Below are 12019 nucleotides of genomic sequence, written 5' to 3' on the forward strand. Positions count from 1 at the left end.
TACAACATAATAATTCATAATATAATGCATCAAAGCAAGTGAGCTGTTTGAGAGCCGGCTCTCTGTAATGAGTTGAGCCGAAAAATACGGTTCTCTAAAAAGAGACGGACTTCCTTTCACTACACAACTACAACATGCGCACAGTAGCATCAAACCGCTCGCTTCGTTTGCAACAAAAAAAAAAACGATACCGAGATAGAGGCTACCGCAGCGAACTCGTTTGACTTGATTGATTTGCTGTTTCGTGATAGTCGGTGTATACTGGATGGTTCCCATAATTGACAAATTTGCGTTTTTCCATACTGATTTTCTTGTACGTCGTACACGTCTTAAAATGCATAATAAACGTACTTCGTACGGCAAAAACGTACAGGTTAACACGTATGGAATAATAATAATAACGGATTTGGTATTTTATTACATTTAAACTAGTTTTGTCATAAAATATGAAAATACTATCTCATTTCATTATATGTTGGACAGTCTCAGAAAATTTGTATTTTGTCATTAAGGTGTTTATTTTCTGTAATGGATTAAATTCAGGCGAAATATTGCAAACTTGTTATTGTTATAATACTGCTGACTAGCCACCCCTGACCTATAGGATACTATAATACATTTTCATGATATTCTAATCAGCATTTAAAAAAAGGCAATATTTAGTTTGCTTTGTCCCACATTCAGAATGTATGCTTTTTTAAATGCATTACAATAAATCAAGCAGCGCGGCAGCACAGTGGTTAGCTTGTGTGCGGCACAGTTCCGAGGTCATGAGATCAAACCTTCCTGTGTGGAGTTTGCATGTTCTCCCCGTGCTTGTGTGGGTTTCCTCTGGGCACTCCGTTTTCCTCCCACATTCGAAAAACAGGCATGTCAGGTTAATTGGCCGGTCCAAATTGTCCCTGGGTGTGAATGAATGAGTGAGTTGTCTGTTTTTGTGTGCCCTGGCAACCAGTTCAGGGTGTCCCCTGCCCACTGCCCGAAGATAGCGGGGATGGGCTCCAGCACCCCCGTGACCCTACTGAGGATAAGCAGTGCAGATAATGGATGGATGGACAATAAATCAAGAACTTGGTCACAATTTTCTGAGACAGTCCTGTACATTAAACAGGTTGACAATCTGGTGAAAACGTCTATGTCCACAATATTCTTTTAATTTATTTGATAAAAAAGAGTTAAAAAGAAGATATAATAATTTAAAGAAAAAAATGGTCCACTGGGAGAGTAGTTTTTTTCTCATTTTGCTAGGGATAGAATAAGTTAATAACAATATAAAGGATTGTCCGCTAAAATAAGAATATATTGATCAGTCTTTATTTTATGTAATGCAATTGAAAAAAGATCAATTTCATCGAATCTGGATTCTGAACAAATCAATTGAGTATTGCAAGTATTTTATTGTTTAAATACTGCTGATTATGCCCCCCCGCCAAAATCCCCAAATATTGGAATACCATTAAGAAGTATACGAGAAGCCTTCAAACAGTAACCAGCTCTATCAAAACAAATAAGGCTAGCAATATTTCAGCGGATTTTTTATGAAATCGGAATGGATGACATTTTGTTTTCATTTTGTTTTGTTATATGTCGAAGTGTCCTTGGGCAAGACACTGAATCCCTAAGGCCCCCAATAAGCAGGTCGGCGCCTTGCATGGCTGCATGGTGTGTGAGTGTGTGTGCGAATGGGTAAGTGTGAAGCACATTGTAAAGTGCTTTGGGAGGTCTTCATTGACTTGAAAAGCGCTATATAAATGCAGACAATTTAGACCACAGGTGTCAAACAGGCAGCCCGCGGGCCAGATCAGGCCCGCTATGGGATTGAATCCGGCCCATGAGACAACAACCAGAGAAGCGCAAGAAAAAAACAAGCTGCAGGTTGAAATATGTCAACTTGATGTTGCCAAAGCCAGGTGCCTCTCACAAAGACACTGTACTTGTATTTATTTCTCTCTCTCTCTCTCCCTCTCTCTCTCTCTTTCTTTTCCACACCTTTTTTCCCACTCTGTCTCTTTCACTCTCTGCGTCTCTCTTTTTCTCTTCCTTTGTTGCTCTTCGTCTCTTTCTCTCTCTGTGTCTTTTAACCTCTTTTGCTCTAACTTCCTTTTTTCCTTTTCTCTCTTTTCTCTTTCTCTCTTCATACCCTTCGCGCTTTCTTTTCTCTTTTCTCTCGTTTTGTCTTTCTATTTCTCTTTGGATTTCTTTCTTCCTCTCCCTTTCTTTCCCCCTCTCTCATGACTTCTCTTTTTATCTCCTTTGTTTCTCAGACTCTCTCCCCCTCTCTCTTTTTCTTTCTTTGTCCTGCCCTCTCTCCTTTTCCCTCCCTCTTTATCTTATTTCTTTATCACTCTTTTTCTTTCTCTTTAATCTACTAGTCCGGCCCCCGACAGAATGTTTGTTCTATCGTGTGGCCCCCGAGTTAAAATGAGTTTGACGCCCCTGATTCAGACCATTTTTCTAACTGCATGACAGAAAACATACAACTCTACCACAATATTCTCTTTTTCTCAGCTAGTCGTGTAAGTAAAAGTGGGCACACCACGATACATTGATTTATTATAATAAAATAATTTCAAAAAAGTAAAAAACAAGGTTGACCCGCAGCGTTAAGATGTAAATAAATGACCGTGACGTCATAACACATGGCAAGGACGCGCCCATAACAGTAGAGGGGGAGGGGGGATTTTGAGTACCACGGCCAGCGACACTGTTGCTAGGTAGCTTCCAGTGTTTGCGTTTAGGAACTATGCGGAAGAGGCGAATGGCGCTCCCGGTCACACAAAACAATTTGAAAAATCAGTTTTGACTACCTTACCGTGCAAAAAATGATCAGTGTTCTCATAGTGTATCAAGCAGGTTTTTGAACCTGCCGGCAAATAGCCAAACTCGAGCAATTGATGTGTCAGCACCCCTCATTTATCACCGGGAATGGTTTCGCCCGTAGATTCGCTCCAGCGGTCTTGCACAGCTCCGTGTTTCAAGACACCGATTTTCTTCTTCCTTTTTTCTTATTTTTTTCCCCCTTTTTCTCAGTTTGCTTGTCAAGAAGTATTTTAGATCTTTTATTTCTTGGGAGTATTCCCGGGACTCAAGCAATCTAAGGAGCTGCGTTAAAGCGACAGAGTGGCATTCATAAGGTAGGGAGCCACTTCGCCCCTCAATCCTCCTTTAAAGAATATTTTAAGAATATTTTCACAACCTTTTTACCTGTTTTCCTTTCGTGCATCATCAAATTGATGCTGAAGGATTCTAGTGGCCAATTTTATTGTAGCGGGGTAGCTAAATAAAAACAGTGACGCTTCATTTTTAGCGCACCAGCTATGCCTTTTTTCTTTTTTGCAGGACCTGCAGCAGCATGCTGGCAACTGCAGCATCATTCCTCATTACACTTATTTACATTGTGCAACATAGCATTTTGAAGCCGGTTAATATATTGTAGAATGCAAAAAGTATATCTCTGTGAAAGGCTACCAAAGGGCACATCAATCAATGATCTTTCTGGTTAGCTTAGCTTGTTGGGCGAGGACGCTTAAAGGGACAGTGTGTAGGATTTGACCACTGGTGTCACTGTACTGTATTGTGTCGTGCAACTGAAAACGAGAGCTAAAAAGCAAATAAAATGATACAAACTAGTGTCATATAGCACACAACTTTTCTTCTCATTTTAAGATCAAATCCCTCATAATTAATATTTATTATTATTTACAAAATGTTACTTATTTTTCTGGCATTTCAATATGTTTTTATATAAGTATAAAACAATTCTAGTTAGGTAAAATGCTCATTGTATATATTTTTGTTCATTTTTAACCTTATTTTGTGCTTGCTTTTGTCATAAAATAACAAAATGAATACCTTCAATCATATGATTTCACTAGAATATATTTATATTCATAAAATAGAAAATAAATAGCCCAAAACTTTGGGAAAATTACATGGATTTTGCTGATCTTCAGGGTATCTTTTTTTTCTGTGAGGAAATATAGTGAAATGGCTTGCAATGAAAACTGTTAATATGAGGATATATATTCTAATATATCTTCTAGGCATTGTAACGTTAAACAGTTTTGTATTAAAGAGTTGAAAGTAGGTGATTGTTTTCTTAATCATCAATATTTATCTTTATTCTACAATCTTTTGTACTTGTTTTTGTCATAAAAATGAGTTATATATATATATATATATATATATATATATATATATATATATATATATAATGGCAGCACGGCGGCGCAGTGGGTAGCGCGTGTGCGGCACAGTTCATACCAGCTCAGTAGCCTAGATGGTAAGGCGCCCGCTTTGAGACTGGGAGGTCGGTGGTTCGCGCCCCGGCCGAGTCATTCCTAAGACTTAAAAAGTGGTCGGCGGCGCCCTCTGTTGGCTGCGGCTGCATCGGCTCGCTACAACGGGTCAGGTGTAATCGACATTTCGTTCTGTGTACATTGTTACACAGAATGACAATACAAGGAAATTATTATTATTATTATTATGAGATCAAACCTCCTCTGTGGAGTTTGCATGTTCTCCCCGCGCTTGCATGGGTTTCCTCAGGGCACTCCAGTTTCCTCCCACATTCCAATTACGTGATTTTTTTCTAATCTTCAAGGTATCTTTTTATTTTCCTTTGAGGATATAATATATTGAAATAATGACTTGAAATGAAAACATATCTGTGATTAGGACAATATTGTAATATATAATGTTGACATTATAATTTCAAACAAGTTCGCATTGAATAGTTTAAAGAAGGAGGTTATTTTTCTTATTTCCAATCACTTTAGTTGTGGCTTGCTTGGTCTCGGCTTACCAGTTTTCTGCCTGTCAACGGCTTAACACTTTTTAACTTCCAATTGAAGAAAAAATAATTTCAGAGTAAGGACGGCAACCTTACATTGGTGCAAAAAATGTCCTGGAAACAATATTCTGGAACGGTAACAATCAATCTGAATTTCAAAGACGTTTGACAAACGAGTTGGCCCAACACGTCTTTGCTCTTCAGCTTCATTTCTACCTTTCTAGAATGATGGCACGCAAAATCCTTATCTCAAAATTTATAATAGAAGAAAAGTCTGGATATTTGAAATCAAAGTGTGCAAATACAGTACATTATTTCCGGACCAACTGTAAATTTCAAGTGCATCATTTTATCTTTGCCTTCAGATATCTGCTGGAGCATTTGTTTCCTGTGGGCTGAAAGCTCCTACACTTTTTTTTCTGTATGGGGGAGGTTTACTGAGAGCAAATATAGTACATTGGTTTTCTTCTGTTAAGATAAGGTGTTTTTTATTTGAGATTTATATGATAGAAAGTTTTATACGCTGTAAACTGTATAGTCAAAAGAAAATCCTTAACTTGCACTGTTAAGTCTTAAGGGAAATGCTTAAGTGGTACATTATTATTAATTAATATTAACACATTAATGGAAGTAGAATTGAAAAATAATTTTTGATATTAAAAGCAACTAAGTGAAGATTGTTGACAACCAGATTAGACATGAGATTTCAAGATATAGATGTCAGAAAATAGTGGAGTGTTGTGCCCTTCCCCTATGCTTTGCAGATGAATGGGACAAACTTTGTTTCCTTATGATCTCACATTGTTAGAGTAAAGAGCACAATGCAGGGGAAGGGGAAGTAAATGGATTGGGACTAAATTGAGCCTTTCCTCAATTTTCTGGCTGCAGTTAACCAGTGTATAATAGAATAAGACTTAACATTTTCTTTATGGTCATTGATAGCAATGCATTGAACATTGTTCGCAAACAGATTAGACAAAGAGGCACTCAGGGTAAAAAGGCCATGGACAAACTTTAACCTGGAGAACCCAATAATGCGTTTTTTTCTTTGAAAATATATGACCCATAGGTTCTCCAGGGCTAAAGAAAAAAGACAGGATACAAATATTAGGATAGATAAACAATATTTACTAGATATTACTTATCGACTGGGTTAGGGAAAACAAGCATCTACTTCTTACTACCCCTTTTCGAGCATGATATGTAACATTATTTTGTTGTTGAGTTATTGTTTTTGTCCTGTCTTTATTTTAATGTTTGAAATGAAGTTTTCATTCATTCATTCATAAGTTGCACCAGAAAATAGAGCAACAAAAAATAATGCAAATGTTTGTTACCAGCAACAGATTTCCAAAATAACAGTCAAGAAATAAAATACCAGTATATATGTTCCCATACATATAAATCCCAAAAGTGTCACATTTATGAACACAATTTGAAAAAAACGTAGAATGTTTTTATTTTTGGTCCCAATTTAGACTTGGTTCTGGCAAGTCTAAAATTTCGGCTAAATTTTGTAGATGTGCTGGGATTTCAACTGAATTTAATGAGACAAACTATATAAAGGCTTTTTTTCTGTCAAGATTCCGCAGTTATTATTTGAGATTTATCATATGTGATGGCATGTTTGCTATGCTGTAAATTGTGTTGTCAAAAGGAAAGGCAAATTGCTGACCCTTAATGTGGTCTTTTTAGCCTTTAGGGGGGAATGCTTACATAACTATAATATGTTACAATAAATTAAATATTAAGACATTTGCGTAATTGATAAGACTTTTTTTTTTTAAATTTCCCTTTATGATTGAGTGTAGCAGTTCTTTTAGAGTCACTATTCATTCCGTGCATAATATGAAGCGATGCAAGCAGCACATCACAAAGCAAAGAAGCGTGACCCCCCCACGCCTCCAAGCCCTTTTTTGTATTTTTCTTGTTTGACACACTGTGCTATGATGCAATTTCTTATTGTTGGCTAAAACATGCACTAACCCCACCAGGGATGTTATTTTTATAGAAAAAATATTTATATGGTGCTACTAGGAAGGTTGACTGCTTCACTTGTGTTATTTTTTTGTGCATCTTTTGAATATAATTTGGCCAAAGTCGATGAAGTTTCCATCGTATCCTGGAATTTTATTTTTTGCAGAAAAGAAAGAGTCATCGTTTGTTGTATCAATGACACAATAGGATGGTATTCTCATCTCGTGCAAGGCACTATGAGACTCCGGCAAACAAACATTTATTTGTCATGTGAAAGTGAAAGTGATGCTTAACAATGAAGTTTTTGTGTGCAACAGAAAAAAACCCGGGTCAGCACGGTGGCGCAGTGGTTAGCGCATGTGCGGCACAGTTCAAGTCATGGGAACCTCCTGCGTGGGTTCAAATCCAGCTCCAGACTTCCTGTGCGGAGTTTGTATGTTCTCCCCGTGCTTGCGTGGGTTTCCTCCGGGCACTCCGGTTTCCTCCCACATTCCAAAAAACATGCATTTCAGGTGAATTGGCCGGTCCAAATTGTCCCTAGGTGTGAATGAGCAAGTGAGTTGTCTGTCCCCGTGTGCCCTGCGATTGGCTGGCAACCAGTTCAGGGTGTCCCCTGCCCACTGCCTGATGATTGCTGGAACTGACCCTACTGAGGATAAGCGGTGCAGCTAATGAGATGAGATGAGATGAGAAAAAACCCCTTTTCTTGTACATCCTTACTTTCTCGCCTCTTATTTTCGAAATACATTACCGCTAATGCCATTGCACTGTTTTCACTGCACTCTTGTAGGTGTTTGTAGACCTAGGCCAGTCTACAAACACTGGTTGGTTGGATCCGTTGACCACTAGGGTCGTAGGGGCACCATTTGCTGTTGTGTGTCTTGGGCAAGTACAGCCTGGTGGCACCCACCACTACTCTCCAGACCAACCTATGTTTCCACCCGGTCTCAAACCGGGGACCTTTCACATATTAGGCGAACGTGCTAACCACTGCAAACACTACATTGGAAATATATCATCTATTATATATATATATATATATATATATATATATATATATATATATATATATATATACCGTAAATTCCGGACTATAGAGCGCACCTAAGCCGCACCCACCACATTTTAAGAGGATAACCGATTCTGTACATACACAAGCCGCACCTCTATATAAGCCGTATGCGCCCACATTTAAACATGTAACACAAACACAAAATTAACCCAAACCTGACTTCAAGTCCTGCGATTGAAACTAATTGTCCTTCATCAAAGTCCACAGTCTAAAAATCACAGCCGGCAGAATGAACGGAAAATGATACCGGTACTTAAGGTTTGATGCAGACCTGCAGAGTCCAGGAAAAAATCCAAGGAAAAAAAGTGTATATTTCCAAAGGTAAGGGTGGAAAAAATATATCAGATGAACACATTTACTCACGCAACTCCTTTTTCTTTAACCAACTTGTTACCCCCTCTTCTTTCCTTGTCTGTCCCTCACCTTTAGCGGTCCCCACATAAAAACTCGGCACCCCGCGGTTGTTCCGCCCCTCATTTTTCGTTCACCCGTATCAGAATAAGTGTCTAAAATAAATAAAATAAATACATTACAAAAAATATACAGTTGCACATACATATTATACATGGGTTACACATATTTACAAAGAAAGATGGTACACCGAGAGAGTTTTCAAAGCTTTAATAATAATAATATAGCTTTGACAGGGCAGTTAATGGTAGCAACACTCGAGCGCCGCTAGCGGCTGATAGAAAAATTACATAAATTGGCCGCATCACTGAATAAGCCGCAGGGTTGAAAGTTAGGGAAAAAATTAGCGGCTTATAGTCCGGAATTTACGGTATATAATATACATATAATAGACATATATATATATATATATATATATATATATATATAGACATACATATAATATACAGGCTACAGTCACTGTTTGAGTGACTGCAAAAGTTGCACTAATTAGAAGTGTATGTAATAGTATATAAATATATAAATATAGTATATATATATATATATATATATATATATATATATATATATATATATATATATATATAATGTGTGTGTATAATCTCATCTTAAAATTCTTTGACATACGGCATGATTCTCCTGAAGGTCCATGTCTGTTTCCAAACAATGCATTCTACGTTGTGATCAATTTCAATAAAGACTGTTCTAATTCCAAATTTTGGTCCTTTATTGACCTTTCTTTTTCAAATACTGTAGCACTATTGTACCATCTTCATATTTAGTCCTCTCCAAATTGCTGTGACATTAAAATAATACATAATACAAATCTCATTTGTATTAACCTGAATTAGTTTAAACAATCACTAGTTCTCTCGAGTGTATCAAAAAATGTATTAATACAGAAAAAAACCGACACATGAGCCTTCTGGCCGCTAGGTGTCCCTCTTGGTCTTTGTATGAAACTGAACAAGGACAATCTTTGTCAATGTATACAGTAGTTTCTGTTGCTTTACAAATGTTTGTACCGTATGTTCAGTTTTGTCCTGATCTAGTAAAAAAATATTAATGAGTGTGCAGAAAATCTTATTGTTATTTTGGCGTCGTTGCACTATTTTCTAATGCACTGACAACTTAGGTCAGTCTACAAGCACGACCTTAGAAATATTGTTTTTTTAAAAATATTTTTTCTGACGCGTTTCCCTTGGAGTGCCACGTCTAATCTCGTTCGTAAATAAGTTCACTACGTTGTTATCAATGACAATAAAGACTATCTTGGACTATCTTAGACTTCATTGTCATTGAATTCTAAACAATATTTATCCAATCATTTATACCTAGCAATCAAAAGGATTTCATGTCATTATTATAAAAAAAATTGCTTAATATGACACAAATTATTTGATTTGTGTGATTCAGTTCTCCTAATGTACAATTGTACTGGCTTCTTGTGGTTATTTTGTGACATTTTCACAGGCATTTCTTGGCCACCTATATTGAAAATACTCAAACTTTTCAAGTGGCAAATTGGCAAAAGGGCCTCAAAGGAAAAAAATGATTGATTTTATTTCTTTGTATCTGTCAATATAGTATCATATCCAATACCTTAGCAATACATATGGGAACAAAATAATGTAGGCTGAAGGATTTTATACATTTGACTATAAAGGATTTTATACGATTGAATACAAGTTACATTTATTGAGTGCAATGAAGATTTTCACCAAGTAGGCTATAGTTCAATGACAGGTCACGCCGTTCCAAATGCAGAATATTTGGACTAGGGAATTTTGATTACAGGACTCCGCCGGAGGACGGCAGGCGATGTTTTGAGAACAAGGCCCTGATGACGTAGAAATACTCTGTGTTGTTTTTGAGTTTTCCAGACATCGCGACGCCCAGTTTGGGCTTCATTGGCACGCCCATGGGAGGAGTCGGCACACCATCTTGCGGAAAGGCAAGGGCCGAGAGACAAAAAGCTAGACAGAGATGCCAACGACACTAATTCGACTAATTCGGCCATATTTGATGGAGTACACTTAGTTAAAGTGCTAATGAAATTAAATCTGCCCCCGTGTGAAAATGTCGGCTATTCTTGTTCATCTTTTCCTTCAAGAAACGAGCGCGCATTGTTAGGTGAATCTAAGTTGTGTTTGGTAAATGGAGTCAGATAACCAATTCGAACAATTTGGTAAACGGTACATTTTAATTTTAATTCCCAACAATTCCATGAGCTAATTGTCAGCCATCTTGCTACTCTGGTTTTTTTGCATGTTATACAGAGGTTCTGTATCTAAATTGCCTCATATTATCATTATATTTTTAACATTTTTGTTTTGAATGCTGTATGTAAAAGCCTGACGAGCCGTAGTGTTCCCACCTCTTAAATAAAGTGAAATGAATTATATGATTTGTGGGCTTTTCCCCTATAATTTTCCATTTTATTGCCCTCTTAGTTTGTTTTATTACAGCGGTGCATTTTTATCAGGCATGACTCGGCCACCTATGTTGAAGATAGAGAATACAGAGCGTGAGCCAACTGGATAAAAGTAAAAAGCGATAAAATCGATATCACACAAGTTGTGAAAATATTCATGTAATAAAAATAAAATAAAATAAAAGATCGTCTTGTCTGCTGGCAATTAGAGAGTTTGGCAGGTTGACGGGTGTTAATTCCTCACATTGTTTCTCGCCCCGAAGCGTCCATTTTCCAAACGGGTGTAAAAGCGCCATCTGCTCGTAGGAGATGACCTCTCAGCCAACTGGCACACTTTAGCATTTTTGATGCCGATACCAGTGCTCTACCATACAGATACCAAGTGCTGATACTAGGGCTTCACGGTTTTGGAAAAAAAAATCTTAAATACACAAACTATAATACATGCGAGCGAATAACTGATTAAGGTCCGCAGCTAGTGAAGCCTCAGCCTCATTAAGTACCAAAGATGCTTCAAAGTTTTTTTTTTAAATATTCCAACTATATATTCCAAGGCCCTTTGCCTTATTTTTTTCCAAATAGATAATTTTTAGTTACCGTATTTTCCGCACTATAAGACGCACCGGGTTATAGGGCGCACCCCGAAAAAATAGTTTTTGGTCCTATTTTTGACATACATAAGACGCACCGGATTATAAGGCGCTACATTGGGAACGTGGACAAAACAGTCAGATAGTTCAGTCCAACTTATTACCCCCTTAACATTCCGAAAGCTTGCAAAGACGCAAATACGTGTCGAGAACACGTGCGGATGCGGTGTCCGTAAGATGTCACTCAAATGCATCGTTCCATCATTCGGAAGGTTAAAATCTTGGGATTCAAGAAATGCTAACCATTCCTTAGTATCTATTTTCCTTTTCGCTCGCAACTTTACTGTGCATATGACAATAAACACTTGGAATTGAGTTTAATTTAAAAATAGACACTCCATTCCATCCATTATCTGCACCGCTTATCACAGAAACATCGAGTTCAGTCTGAAACAAGATACAGGGACAATATAAAACCCGGAGTAAGCTCACCGAAGTCGTTGTGTTCATAATAATGTGCAGGCAATGTCCTCTTATATCCGTGAGGGTAGTAAATCCAGGAGAATACAATATTTACAAATACAGAATAGAAAAAAATGCTTTCTCTATGCCGTCAGTCACATGCTATACGCATTCATCTTTTTCGGCCAATTGCAGGCTTTGTTTCGCCGTTTAAGCCAATGGCAGCCTGTAAATGATAAAAAGGATCCGCCTCTTGACCTCCGAATAACTTTAGCCAATAG

The 12019-nt window shown here is 37.5% G+C and overlaps 1 protein-coding gene across 4 annotated transcripts in view; it reads left to right on the forward strand.

The window, feature by feature from the left end:
- The first annotated feature begins 2756 nt into the window (after positions 1-2756).
- Positions 2757-12019, forward strand: part of ttll7 (tubulin tyrosine ligase-like family, member 7) — a 77432-nt gene continuing 68169 nt past the window's right edge. For 3 of the 4 annotated variants that reach the window (XM_088349286.1, XM_088349284.1, XM_088349283.1), the window contains exon 1: positions 2757-3134. The gene's annotated coding sequence lies outside the window, so the exon portion shown is untranslated. The remainder of the gene's footprint in view (positions 3135-12019) is intronic. The other variant, XM_088349287.1, reaches the window with a different exon arrangement.

This window comes from Urocampus carinirostris, chromosome 12 (assembly GCF_059441175.1).
Source record: "Urocampus carinirostris isolate Australia breed hairy pipefish chromosome 12, RoL_Ucar_1.0, whole genome shotgun sequence".
NCBI classification, from domain to species: Eukaryota; Metazoa; Chordata; class Actinopteri; order Syngnathiformes; family Syngnathidae; genus Urocampus; species Urocampus carinirostris.